We start from the raw sequence: 11,212 nt of genomic DNA, 5'->3' as shown, positions 1-11,212 counted from the left end.
TTTTCAACATAGTTATTTTTTTTTTTTCCTTTTTGAGGAAAAAAAAAAAATCACTATGTTGCACAGGCTGGTCTTTAACTTAAACTCCTGAGCTCAAGCAATCTTCCTGCTTCAGCCTCCAAAAGTGCTGGGATTACAGGTGTGAGCCACCATACCCAGCCTACTATTTTTAAATAAACTAGTTGCTTAACTTTTTTTTTTTTTTTTGAGACAGAGTCTCGCTCTGTTGCCCAGGCTGCAGTGCAATGGCGCAATCTCGGCTCACTGCAACCTCTACCTCCTGGGATCAAGCGATTCTTCCTGCCTCAGCCTCCTGAGTAGCTGGGATTACAGGCGCCTACCACCATGTCTGGCTACTTTTTGTATTTTTAGTAGAGACAGGGTTTCACCACATTAGCCAGGCTGGTTTTGAACTCCCAACCTCAGGTGATCCGCTCGCCTTGGCCTCCCAAAGTGCTGCGGTTACAGGCATGAGCCACCTCGCCTGGCCTTTGCTAAACATTAATGAAGCAATACTCAATGGAACCCTTCTAAAGTAGCTTTTACAAATGTCAGCAAGGAATTAGAGCAGCCTGGGTTCTATTCTAGCTTAACCATAAACTAGCATATGATACTGACAATTTGATAAACTTCTGTGGGCTCAGTAACTACACCTGTAAAATGAGACAGCTGGATTAGATAATCTCTAAATCACTCAGCTCTAAAAGTCCAAATTATAACCATTTTATCTCTGTTGCCTTTTCTATTCAATCTTCTATTTCCTCTCTCCCTTAGTACTACTGTGATAAAATGTGATCAAAGAAAAAGTACTTTAATTTTTGTAAATTCAAGGAATCATAAGCCAAATCAGATGACAAAACCAAAATGTCCTCCCAGATATTTATCAAAAAGTAGTCAATTATAGATTTGCTAATGTAATCCTCTACATTTGGTTTTAAAGTTATTTACATCTGAAATTCTTAGATACAGCAACTTCATCAATATATTTAGAAAACGCTCACATGTGATAATTTCTATATATACCTGAAGTTCAATATTTGGTGAAGCATTACTGAAGCAAGTAAAAATGAACCCTGGGCAACAGGATCATCCATTTAAAGACTATAATATTAGAAATAAAATATTTTCAACAAATCAGTATTTTTAAAAATGCAAAGACTTGAAAAGACATTTGATGAGACTTTTTACTTTAGAAACTTATATGCTATAGAAGGTTTTTAATAAATAAATTCTTATTTGTAACTATTTTATTTATTTATTTTTTGAGACAGAGTTTCACTCTTGTTGCCCAGGCTGGAGTGCAATGGCGTGATCTCAGCTCATAGCAACCTCTGCCTCCTGGGTTCGAGGAATTCTCCTGCTTCAGCCTCCTGAGTAGCTGGGATTACAGGCATGAACCACCATGCCCGGCTAATTTTGTATTTTTAGTAGAGACAGGGTTTCTCCATGTTGGTCAGGCTGGTCTTGAACTCCTGACCTCTGGTAATCCACCCACCTCAGCCTCCCAAAGTGCTGGGATTACAGGCATGAGCCACCATGCCCAGCCCTGTTTTGTAACTATTTTAAACAAAGTTTTAGTTTGGCAAGAAAAAAATAATTAGTTCCCAATTATTTATCAAAGGTACTAGAAATCATGATCTGACTTTTAAAAAAACACACACACAAAACAAAAATTCCAAGCAACATTAGGAACAAAAGTAGCACTTGACTGTAAGGAAAAGGAGATGAAGTGAAAGGTTAGATTGAAATACAGTCAATAAAATCTTCTACCTTGGTCCCATTGAATGTCTCGTTTACAATAAGTTGACATCCTTCTACAGCATCATCTCCATTAAACTCCAAAGCAATAACTGGACCTATAAGCAAACCCAAGAAGCATTTTCTTAACACAAATACAAATATATTCTAAATTTAATCTTTTTATTCTTCCCTGAAGAATCTCCAGCATCTTCCTCGAGGGTGAAAGAGAAGGAAGAGGAAAGCAGACAGATGGGACATATCACCTCAGCTGCTTCTTCCTACGCTAATCATAAAACAAATTAACACAGTCTCATAACAAGTAGCTTCAGTACTATTATAGGACTACTGTCACATTTTTAAAGTGTTGTAAATAGTCTGGCTTTTCTGGTTCTCATTCTTCTATAAAAACCACAGAAATTCTACTCATTTAGGAGTATAAAAATAGTTGATAAAATAGCAAATAAGATCAAAAGCAATCCAAGTCAACATAAGTAGGTTTTGCCAGGCAGCCAGCCTTGCTTCCAGCTCTCCTACTTATCAGCCAAGTTCTAGGCCACCAATGATGAAGCTAAGCCAAATAGGAATTGAGGCCAAGCATCAAAAGTAATGATTATCTGAAAGTATTTTCCTTGAATGTGTCTTAAAGCTACATTCTAGAAACACAAAGTTTTTATTTGTTAAATCCTTTTAATATAATATTTGTGCCTCCTTTCTCATATATTAATTTGAAAACATTACAAACCTCCTACAGTGATGGAAAAGTCTTAATCTCCAGGAAATTACAAATTTATTGAATGAAGACATAAACCTGTTAAATAAATACAAAACAACATAGAATAACGAAGTACTAAGTAATGAAATACTAGAATGAATGAATATGAAATTCTAAATTGAATGTAAACATGTGCTACACGACAAGGCACAAGAATGAGAAAGAAAAGATTATACTACATTGGGGACCAAGATAACTGAAGGCTTGTGATATTTTCTTTTTCCTTGGAGGCTTGTGATTTAATACAGGCAACAAATACAGAAAACGCGGGATATAGCGGTCCCTTGGTATCTGTGTAGGATTGGTTCCATTGGATGCTCAAATCCCTTATATATTAATAAAACGGTATAGTATTTGCATATAGCTTATGCACATCCTCCTGCATACTTGATTAAAAATTTATTAAATTTTTTTTGAGACAGTCTTATCCTGTCGACCAGGCTGGAGTGCAGTGGCACAATCTTGGCTCACTGCAATCTCCGCCTCCCGGGTTCAGGCAATTCTCCTGCCTCAGCCTCCCGAGTAGCTGGGACTACAGGCATGCATCACTGTGCCTGGCTACTTTTTTTGTGTGTGTGTATTTTTAGTTGAGATGGGGTTTCCCCATGTTAGCCAGGCTGATCTTGAACTCCTGACCTCAGGTGATCCTCCCACCTCAGCCTCCCAAAGTGCTGGGATTACATGTGTGAGCCACCGTGCCCAACTTAAAATTTTTTTGAGAGATGGAATCTCATGGCTGGGCACAGTGGTTCATGCCTGTAATCCTAGCACTTTGGGAGGCCAAGGCAAGAGGATCACTTAAGCCCCAGAGTTCAAGACCAGTCTAGGCAACAAAGCAAGTCCCCATCTCTACAAAATATTAAAAAATTAGCCTGGTGCAGGGTTGCAGGCCTGTAGTCCCAGCTACTTGAGAGACTGAGATGGGAAGATCACTTGAGCCCAGGAGTTTGAGGTTACAGCAAGCCATGATCATGCCACTGCACTCTAGCCTGGGCAACAGAGCAAGACCATGTCTCAAAAAAAAAAAAAAAAAAAAAAAAGGATATGGGGTTTCACTATGTTGCTCAATCTGGTCTCAAAATCCTGACCTCAAGCAATCCTATTGCCTTCACCCCTGGCCAGGAGGTCAAGAACATTTTATAATAAAACATCCAACCTTACAAAAGAAAAGCTTAAAATCTTAAATTTTCATTTAGAAATGTAAATGTAAACTCATGATCTTTTCTTTTCAAAAATACATAGTTTCTAGCAATGTCCACTGAAAAAGCCTGAAAGAAATGACAACCCAGTAATACACAGTACCTAACATGTATTTCTAAATATCATTCTAAAATGTCATTCACCACTAAAAATAACAAAGTCATCTTAGAAAAATAGATGATTCCATGTCTGGGCCAAGAAATGGATTAAGATCAACCTGGAATATTTTCTTCAGCCAAAAAGTAATAAAGCTACCAAAGGCCAGTGGGCTTATATCAAAAGGAAACAGAAGCCAGCCTGAAGGGGCTCCCAATGGCCAGAGACATAGTGATATAGAAGGAATAATGACTCTAATTTATTAAAAATTACTAAATATATAAAAAGTCATGAGTTCATAATGATACTTAGAAAAGAGAGATCCTCCTTACTACTAGAAGTTTTTAAGGAAAATAAAAAAAGAAGAGAGAAACAAAATTCACTGTATACCAATGGAGGTTGCTAGGACACGAATTCACTACTCTGAACATTGGTGCTTATTTTTCTCTTTATTTATTCTGTTTTTCTGACATGAGCATATTTCAAGTTAACCAAACAGCTCTGGCATACAAGTTCTGTTAACATCTGTTAATAAATGCAGAGGTAATGACAAGATTAGAAAGTAAGTTTGCCAAAAAAAAAGAGAAAGAAAATATAGAAAACGATCATTTTGCAACTCCTATTAAAATAATTGGTTCAGGCAACAATCATCAGTGGTTTTAGCAACCCACAGAGAAGACTGCAGGAAACTCTACAATAAAAAGATAAGGTTGTCACCATGTGAACCCACCCATTAACCTTAGTATCCCTAAAAGCACAACAATCAAACATTATGTGCTTTCTCAATTAAATAGGAAACAATGCCATCTATGTATTCCTGCTAAATAAATAAATAAACAAACTTGAATGTAAACAAGGCTTTGACCTAACTTCTAGTCTACAAGAAATGTGGAGGAATGAATGAAACAGCCTCATGAATACTACAGGACAACTGACCAAGCTTCTTTCCCAAGACAAAGGCAAGAAGAAGTGGGGGGGAAACACCTGTTTTTAATTGAGTGATATAAGATTAAAACAGCAACCAAATACAGTAAGTCGGTCTATTTTAGATCTGGATCAAATTAACTAAAAACACAAAGAATTATTTTAGTAAGTAGGTAAATTTGCATATGGACTGAGTATTAGAGGATATTAAGGAATTGTTAATTCTGTTATATGTGATAATGCACTGTAGTTACTTAAAACATTTTTAAAATAATGAAATATTTAGGGATAAAATGAAAGGATGAATCGATTTGATTAAAATGTTTTAGCAAACAATGAGATTATTGTTTTTTAAGTATGGCAAAAAGTTGATGAAACTGGGTCATGGGTACACATGGGGTCATTGTACTCTCTACTTTTAGTACATTTGGAAATTTGCAAAAAGAGTTTAAAAAGTATTTTAAACCAAATAAATATTGAACTAAAAAGAAAAAGTTAATAAATGTAGGGTTTCCAGTTTTGCAAAATAGAAAGTTTGAATTAAGGTAGAATATACTTTCATCACTACAAGGAAATATAGTGTGCATGTGTGTATTTAAGTTAGACATTTATTATTAAAAGTTCCAGTCTTTTTATAAAGAACATGTAATCTAGAATTCAGAAATACAATCTTGGTAGAATTACTCAGGTATATAACTTGATTGATGTTCTTTGATTAGAATATGATAAACTTGCAATAAATGACCTAATAATTTTCCAGTAAAAAAGTGGACAAGTGCATTCATTTTTATTAACGTGTGAATAATCTTAGATTTAAAAAGACTACAAGGTTTGTCTTATATGCTTGGCATAGATTTGCAACTTAGTAGTACATGGTGTTCCTAGAACGCAGCTGAAGACCTGGTATGCACAGGAAATATGAGGGGTGGTGCTAGAAGACAGACATCTGTGGAATGACTCACATCCTCTCAAGTTAGGAGGATGGAGGTCTGCTTCCTTAAGAAGCTGGGGATCAGGTGGGGGTGGGGAGACCACTTAACAACATGGGGACCAGTCAGGGGAATCCTCTTATTTCTGCTTTGTATATAAGGAACCTAGAGTAGCCAGGTGAGGCTCTCTAGTTTAATAGAAATCATGGAAAGAGTCTTATGAAGACTCTTTGTAAGTGTTAATAGGGATTTTATCAGCTTATTTTGGTTGCAGTTTCCAATTTTTAAAAATGTTTAGGTAAGGATCTCGATCCAAGATGGCCGTTTAGGAACAGCTCAGGATTGCAGCTCCCAGTGAAAGCGTAGAGGGTGAGTGGACGCCGCGTTTTTATTGCCCACAGACTAGGAAATTCCCGGGCAGAGGTGCTCTACTGTTGCCAGCGCGGCTGTTTCGGCCAGCGCAGCTGTGCCGGCCAGCGCCGCTGCTTTGCCCCGCGCGGCTGCTTTGTCGGCGCCCCGGAGCCGCGGTTCTCCGTACAAAATACACTGGTCCAGGGGCCCTTTAGGCTGGCGATTGGAGCCACGGAAAGTCGCCCATACGCTGGTTCAAAAAGAGGACTGAGCAGAGAACCAGGACAGTAGATTCCAGGGCAAAAAAAAAACAAAAAAAAGCACCACAAACCTCAGTGTCGCTGTTTAAGCCAGCGCAGTGAGTGGCCGCAGGGGAAAACAAACAGACCCCGGCGCCTCTTCAACAGGCGACTGGAACACCAACTTAAAAAAGGCTCTGAGGCAGGGAGCCAGGCCATCAGGTTCCGCTGGCCCCACCCCCGCAAAAGAACAGCAGCCAGAAACTCTGGATTGAGAGTTTCACAGCAAGCGCAGCTGAACCCGGGACGGTCCAGCTCTGTGGGGGAGGGGTGTCCGCCATTACGGAGGCAGCCCGCCGTTGCCAAGGCAACCCGCCATTGCTGAGGCAGCCCGCCGTTGCCAAGGCAACCCGCCACAGCAGAGACTCCGCCCCAACAGAGGCAGGCCACCATCGCCAAAGCCGTTCTAACTACACCCATAAACAGAACTGCAGGGAAGTTCACTCGGCAGCAGGGTGGAGCCCACAGCAGCTCAGCAAAGCTGCTATAGGCCGACAGTGACTAGGCTGCCTCCTTGCTGGGCTGGGCAGGTCTGAAGGAAAAAAAAAAAAAAGAAGGCGGCAGCATAACGGAAACTCATAAATAAAGCCCTAAATCCCTGGGACAGAGCACCTGGGAACAAAAAGCAGTTTATGAGTTCTGCTGCAGCAGACCTAAAAGTACCTGCCCAGCAGCTCTGAATGAACAACAACAGAGCTCGCAGCTCACCATTTGAGCGCCTATAAAGAAGAGACCGTCTCCTCAAGCAGCTCCCTGACCCCTATATATCCAAAAAGACACCTCATAAAAGAGAGATCAGATTGACACTAGGCGGGTATCCTTCTGGGACAAAGATAGCAGAAGAAGAAAACTGGTAACAACCCTTGCTGTTCAGCAGCTGCTGCAGGTGAACCCCAGGCAAGCAGGGCCTGGAGTGAACCTCAGCAGACCTACAGCAGAGGGGCCAGACTGTCAGAAGGAAAACCAAGAAACAGAAATAACCTCATCATCAACAAACAGAACGTCAATCTGAAAGATTTGAGACCCAATCTGAAAGCCAGCAACTACAAAGTCGACAGGTGGATAAATCCTTAAAGATGGGAAGAAACCAGCGCAAAAAGGATGAAAACACCCGAAACCAGAACACCTCTCCTCCTAAAAGGGATCACAACTCCTCACCAGCAAGAGAACAAGGTTGGATGGAGAACGAGTGTGATGAAATGACAGAATCAGACTTCAGAAGGTGGGTAGTAAGAAACTACTGTGAACTTAAAGAACATGTTCTAACCAAATGCAAAGAAACTAAGAACCTTGAAAAAAGATTTGACGAAATGCTAACAAGAATGGACAAAATAGAAAGGAATATAAGTGAATTGATGGAGCTGAAAAACGCAACACAAGAACTTCGTGAAGCATGCACAAGTATCAACAGCCGAATGGACCAAGCAGAAGAAAGGATATCAGAGGTCGAAGATCAACTCAATGAAATAAAACGGGAAGGCAAGACTGGAGAAAAAAGGGTAAAAAGGAATGAACAAAGTCTCCAAGAAATGTGGGACTATGTGAAAAGACCTAATCTACGTCTGATAGGCGTACCCGAATGCGACGAAGAGAATGAATCCAAGCTGGAAAATACTCTTCAGGATATTATCCAGGAAAACTTCCCCAACCTAGCAAGGCAGGCAAACATTCAAGTCCAGGAAATACAGAGAACACCACAAAGATATTCGTCAAGAAGAGCAACCCCAAGGCACATAATCGTCAGATTCACCAGGGTCGAAATGAAGGAGAAAATACTAAGGGCAGCCAGAGAGAAAGGTCGGGTTACCCACAAAGGGAAGCCCATCAGACTCACAGCAGATCTCTCAGCAGAAACCCTACAAGCCAGAAGAGAGTGGGGGCCAATATTCAACATCCTTAAAGAAAAGAACTTTCAACCCAGAATCTCCTATCCAGCCAAACTAAGCTTCATAAGTGAAGGAAAAATAAAATCCTTTGGGAACATGCAAGTACTCAGAGATTTCGTCACCACCAGGCCAGCTCTACAAGAGCTCCTGAAAGAGGCTCTACACATATAAAGGAACAACAAGTACCAGCTCAACTAAAGGGCAAAACAGCCAGCTAGCACCAAAATGGCAGTATCAAATTCACACATAACAATATTAACCCTAAATGTAAATGGACTAAATGCCCCAATCAAAAGACACAGACTGGCAAATTGGATAAAAAGCCAAAACCCATCGGTGTGCTGTATCCAGGAAACCCATCTCACATGCAAGGATACACAAAGGCTCAAAATAAAGGGATGGAGGAAGATTTACCAAGCAAATGGAGAGCAAAAAAAAGCAGGAGTTGCAATTCTCATCTCTGATAAATTAGACTTTAAAGCAACAAAGATCATAAGAGACAAAGAGGGACATTACATAATGGTAAAAGAATCAATGCAACAAGAAGAGCTAATGATCCTAAATATATATGCACCCAATACAGGAGCACCCAGATACATAAAGCAAGTTCTTAATGACTTACAAAGAGACATAGACTCCCACACAATAATAGTGGGAGACTTTAACACCCCATTGTCAACATTAGACAGATCAACCAGACAGAAAATTAACAAGGATATCCAGGACTTGAACTCAGACCTGGACCAAGCAAACCTAATAGACATTTACAGAACTTTCCACCCCAAAGTCACAGAATATACATTCTTCTCAGCACCACATCACACCTACTCTAAAATTGACCACATAATTGGGAGTAAATCACTCCTCAGCAAATGCAAAAGAACGGAAATCGTAACAAACAGTCTCTCAGACCACAGTGCAATCAAGTTAGAACTCAGAATTCAAAAACTAACCCAGAACCGCACAGCTTCATGGAAACTGAACAACTTGCTCTTGAATGTTGACTGGATAAACAATGAAATGAAGGCAGAAATAAAGATGTTCTTCGAAACCAACGAGAATGAAGACACAACATACCAGAATCTCTGGGACACATTTAAAGCAGTCTCTAGAGGAAAATATATAGCAATAAGTGCCCACATGAGAAGCAAGGAGAGATCAAAAATTGACACCCTATCGTCAAAACTGAAAGAGTTAGAGGAGCAAGATCAAAAAAACTCAAAGTCTAGCAGAAGACAAGAAATAGCTAAGATCAGAGCAGAACTGAAGGAGATAGAGACACAAAAAACCCTTCAAAAAATCAATAAATCCAGGAGCTGGTTTTTTGAAAAGATCAACAAAATAGACAGACCACTAGCCAGATTAATAAAAAAGAAAAGAGAGAATAACCAAATTGATGCAATAAAAAACGATAAAGGGGATATCACCACAGATTCCACAGAAATTCAAACCATCATCAGAGATTATTACAAACAACTCTATGCACACAAACTAATAAACCTGGAAGAAATGGATAAATTCCTGGACACTTGCCTCCTGCCAAGCCTAAACCAGGAAGAAGCCGAAACCCTGAACAGACCCATAACAAGGTCTGAAGTTGAGGCAGCAATTAAGAGCTTACCACCCAAAAAAAGCCCAGGTCCAGATGGGTTCACAGCTGAATTCTACCAGACATACAAAGAGGAGCTGGTACCATTTCTTCTGAAACTATTCCAAACAACACAAAAAGAGGGAATTCTTCCCAAATCATTTTATGACACCAACATCATCCTGATTCCAAAACCCGGCAGAGACTCAACAAGAAAAGAAAACTACAGGCCAATATCCATGATGAACATAGATGCAAAAATCTTCAATAAAATACTGACAAGCCGATTGCAACAGCACATCAAAAAGCTTATCCACCATGATCAAGTAGGCTTCATCCCGGGGATGCAAGGCTGGTTCAACATACGCAAGTCTATAAACGTAATTCACCACATAAACAGAACCAAAGACAAAAACCACATGATTATCTCAATTGATGCAGAGAAGGCCTTTGACAAAATTCAACAGCCCTTTATGCTAAAAACACTCAATAAGCTAGGTATCAATGGAACGTATCTCAAAATAATAAAAGCTATTTATGACAAACCAACAGCCAATATCATACTGAATGGGCAAAAACTGGAAGCATTCCCCTTGAAATGTGGCACCAGACAAGGATGCCCGCTCTCACCACTGCTATTCAATATAGTATTAGAAGTTCTAGCCAGAGCAATCAGGCAAGAAAAAGAAATAAAGGGCATTCAAATAGGAAAGGAGGAAGTCAAATTGTCTCTATTTGCAGACGACATGATTGTATATCTAGAAGACCCCATCGTCTCAGCCCCAAACCTCCTGAAACTGATAAGCAAGTTCAGCAAAGTCTCAGGATACAAAATCAATGTGCAAAAATCACATGCATTCCTATACACCAATAACAGACTGAAAGAGAGCCAAATCAAGAACAAACTTCCATTCACAATTGCCACAAAGAGAATAAAATACCTAGGAATACAACTAACAAGGAATGTAAAGGACCTCTTCAAGGAGAACTACAAGCCACTGCTCAACGAAATAAGAGAGGACACAAACAGATGGAGAAACATTCCATGTTCATGGTTAGGAAGAATCAATATCGTGAAAATGGCCATACTGCCCAAAGTAATTTACAGATTCAATGCTATCCCCATCAAGCTACCAATGACCTTCTTCACAGAACTGGAAAAAACCACCTTAAACTTCATATGGAACCAAAAGAGAGCCCGCATAGCCAAGTCAATTCTAAGCAAAAAGAACAAAGCGGGGGGCATCACACTACCAGACTTCAAACTATACTACAAGGCTACAGTAATCAAAACAGCATGGTACTGGTACCAAAACAGAGATATAGACCAATGGAACAGAACAGAGGTCTCGGAGGCAACACAACATATCTACAACCATCTGATCTTTGACAAACCAGACAAAAACAAGCAATGGGGAAAGGATTCC

At 39.8% G+C, this 11,212-nt stretch overlaps 1 long non-coding RNA gene across 1 annotated transcript in view; it reads right to left on the bottom strand.

Moving 5' to 3' along the window:
• Window positions 1-2,876, bottom strand: part of LOC116546860 — a 4,077-nt gene extending 1,201 nt beyond the window's left edge. The window contains exon 1 of the long non-coding RNA XR_004266866.1: window positions 1,771-2,876. This is a non-coding gene — a long non-coding RNA (uncharacterized LOC116546860). The remainder of the gene's footprint in view (window positions 1-1,770) is intronic.
• Window positions 2,877-11,212: the final 8,336 nt, after the last annotated feature.

Source organism: Sapajus apella, unplaced genomic scaffold, assembly GCF_009761245.1.
Source record: "Sapajus apella isolate SASKATOON/1434 unplaced genomic scaffold, GSC_monkey_1.0 scaffold1539, whole genome shotgun sequence".
Taxonomy (NCBI): Eukaryota; Metazoa; Chordata; class Mammalia; order Primates; family Cebidae; genus Sapajus; species Sapajus apella.
The sequence above is the reverse complement of the archived record's forward strand: the minus strand, read 5'-3'. Positions and strand labels throughout refer to the sequence as shown.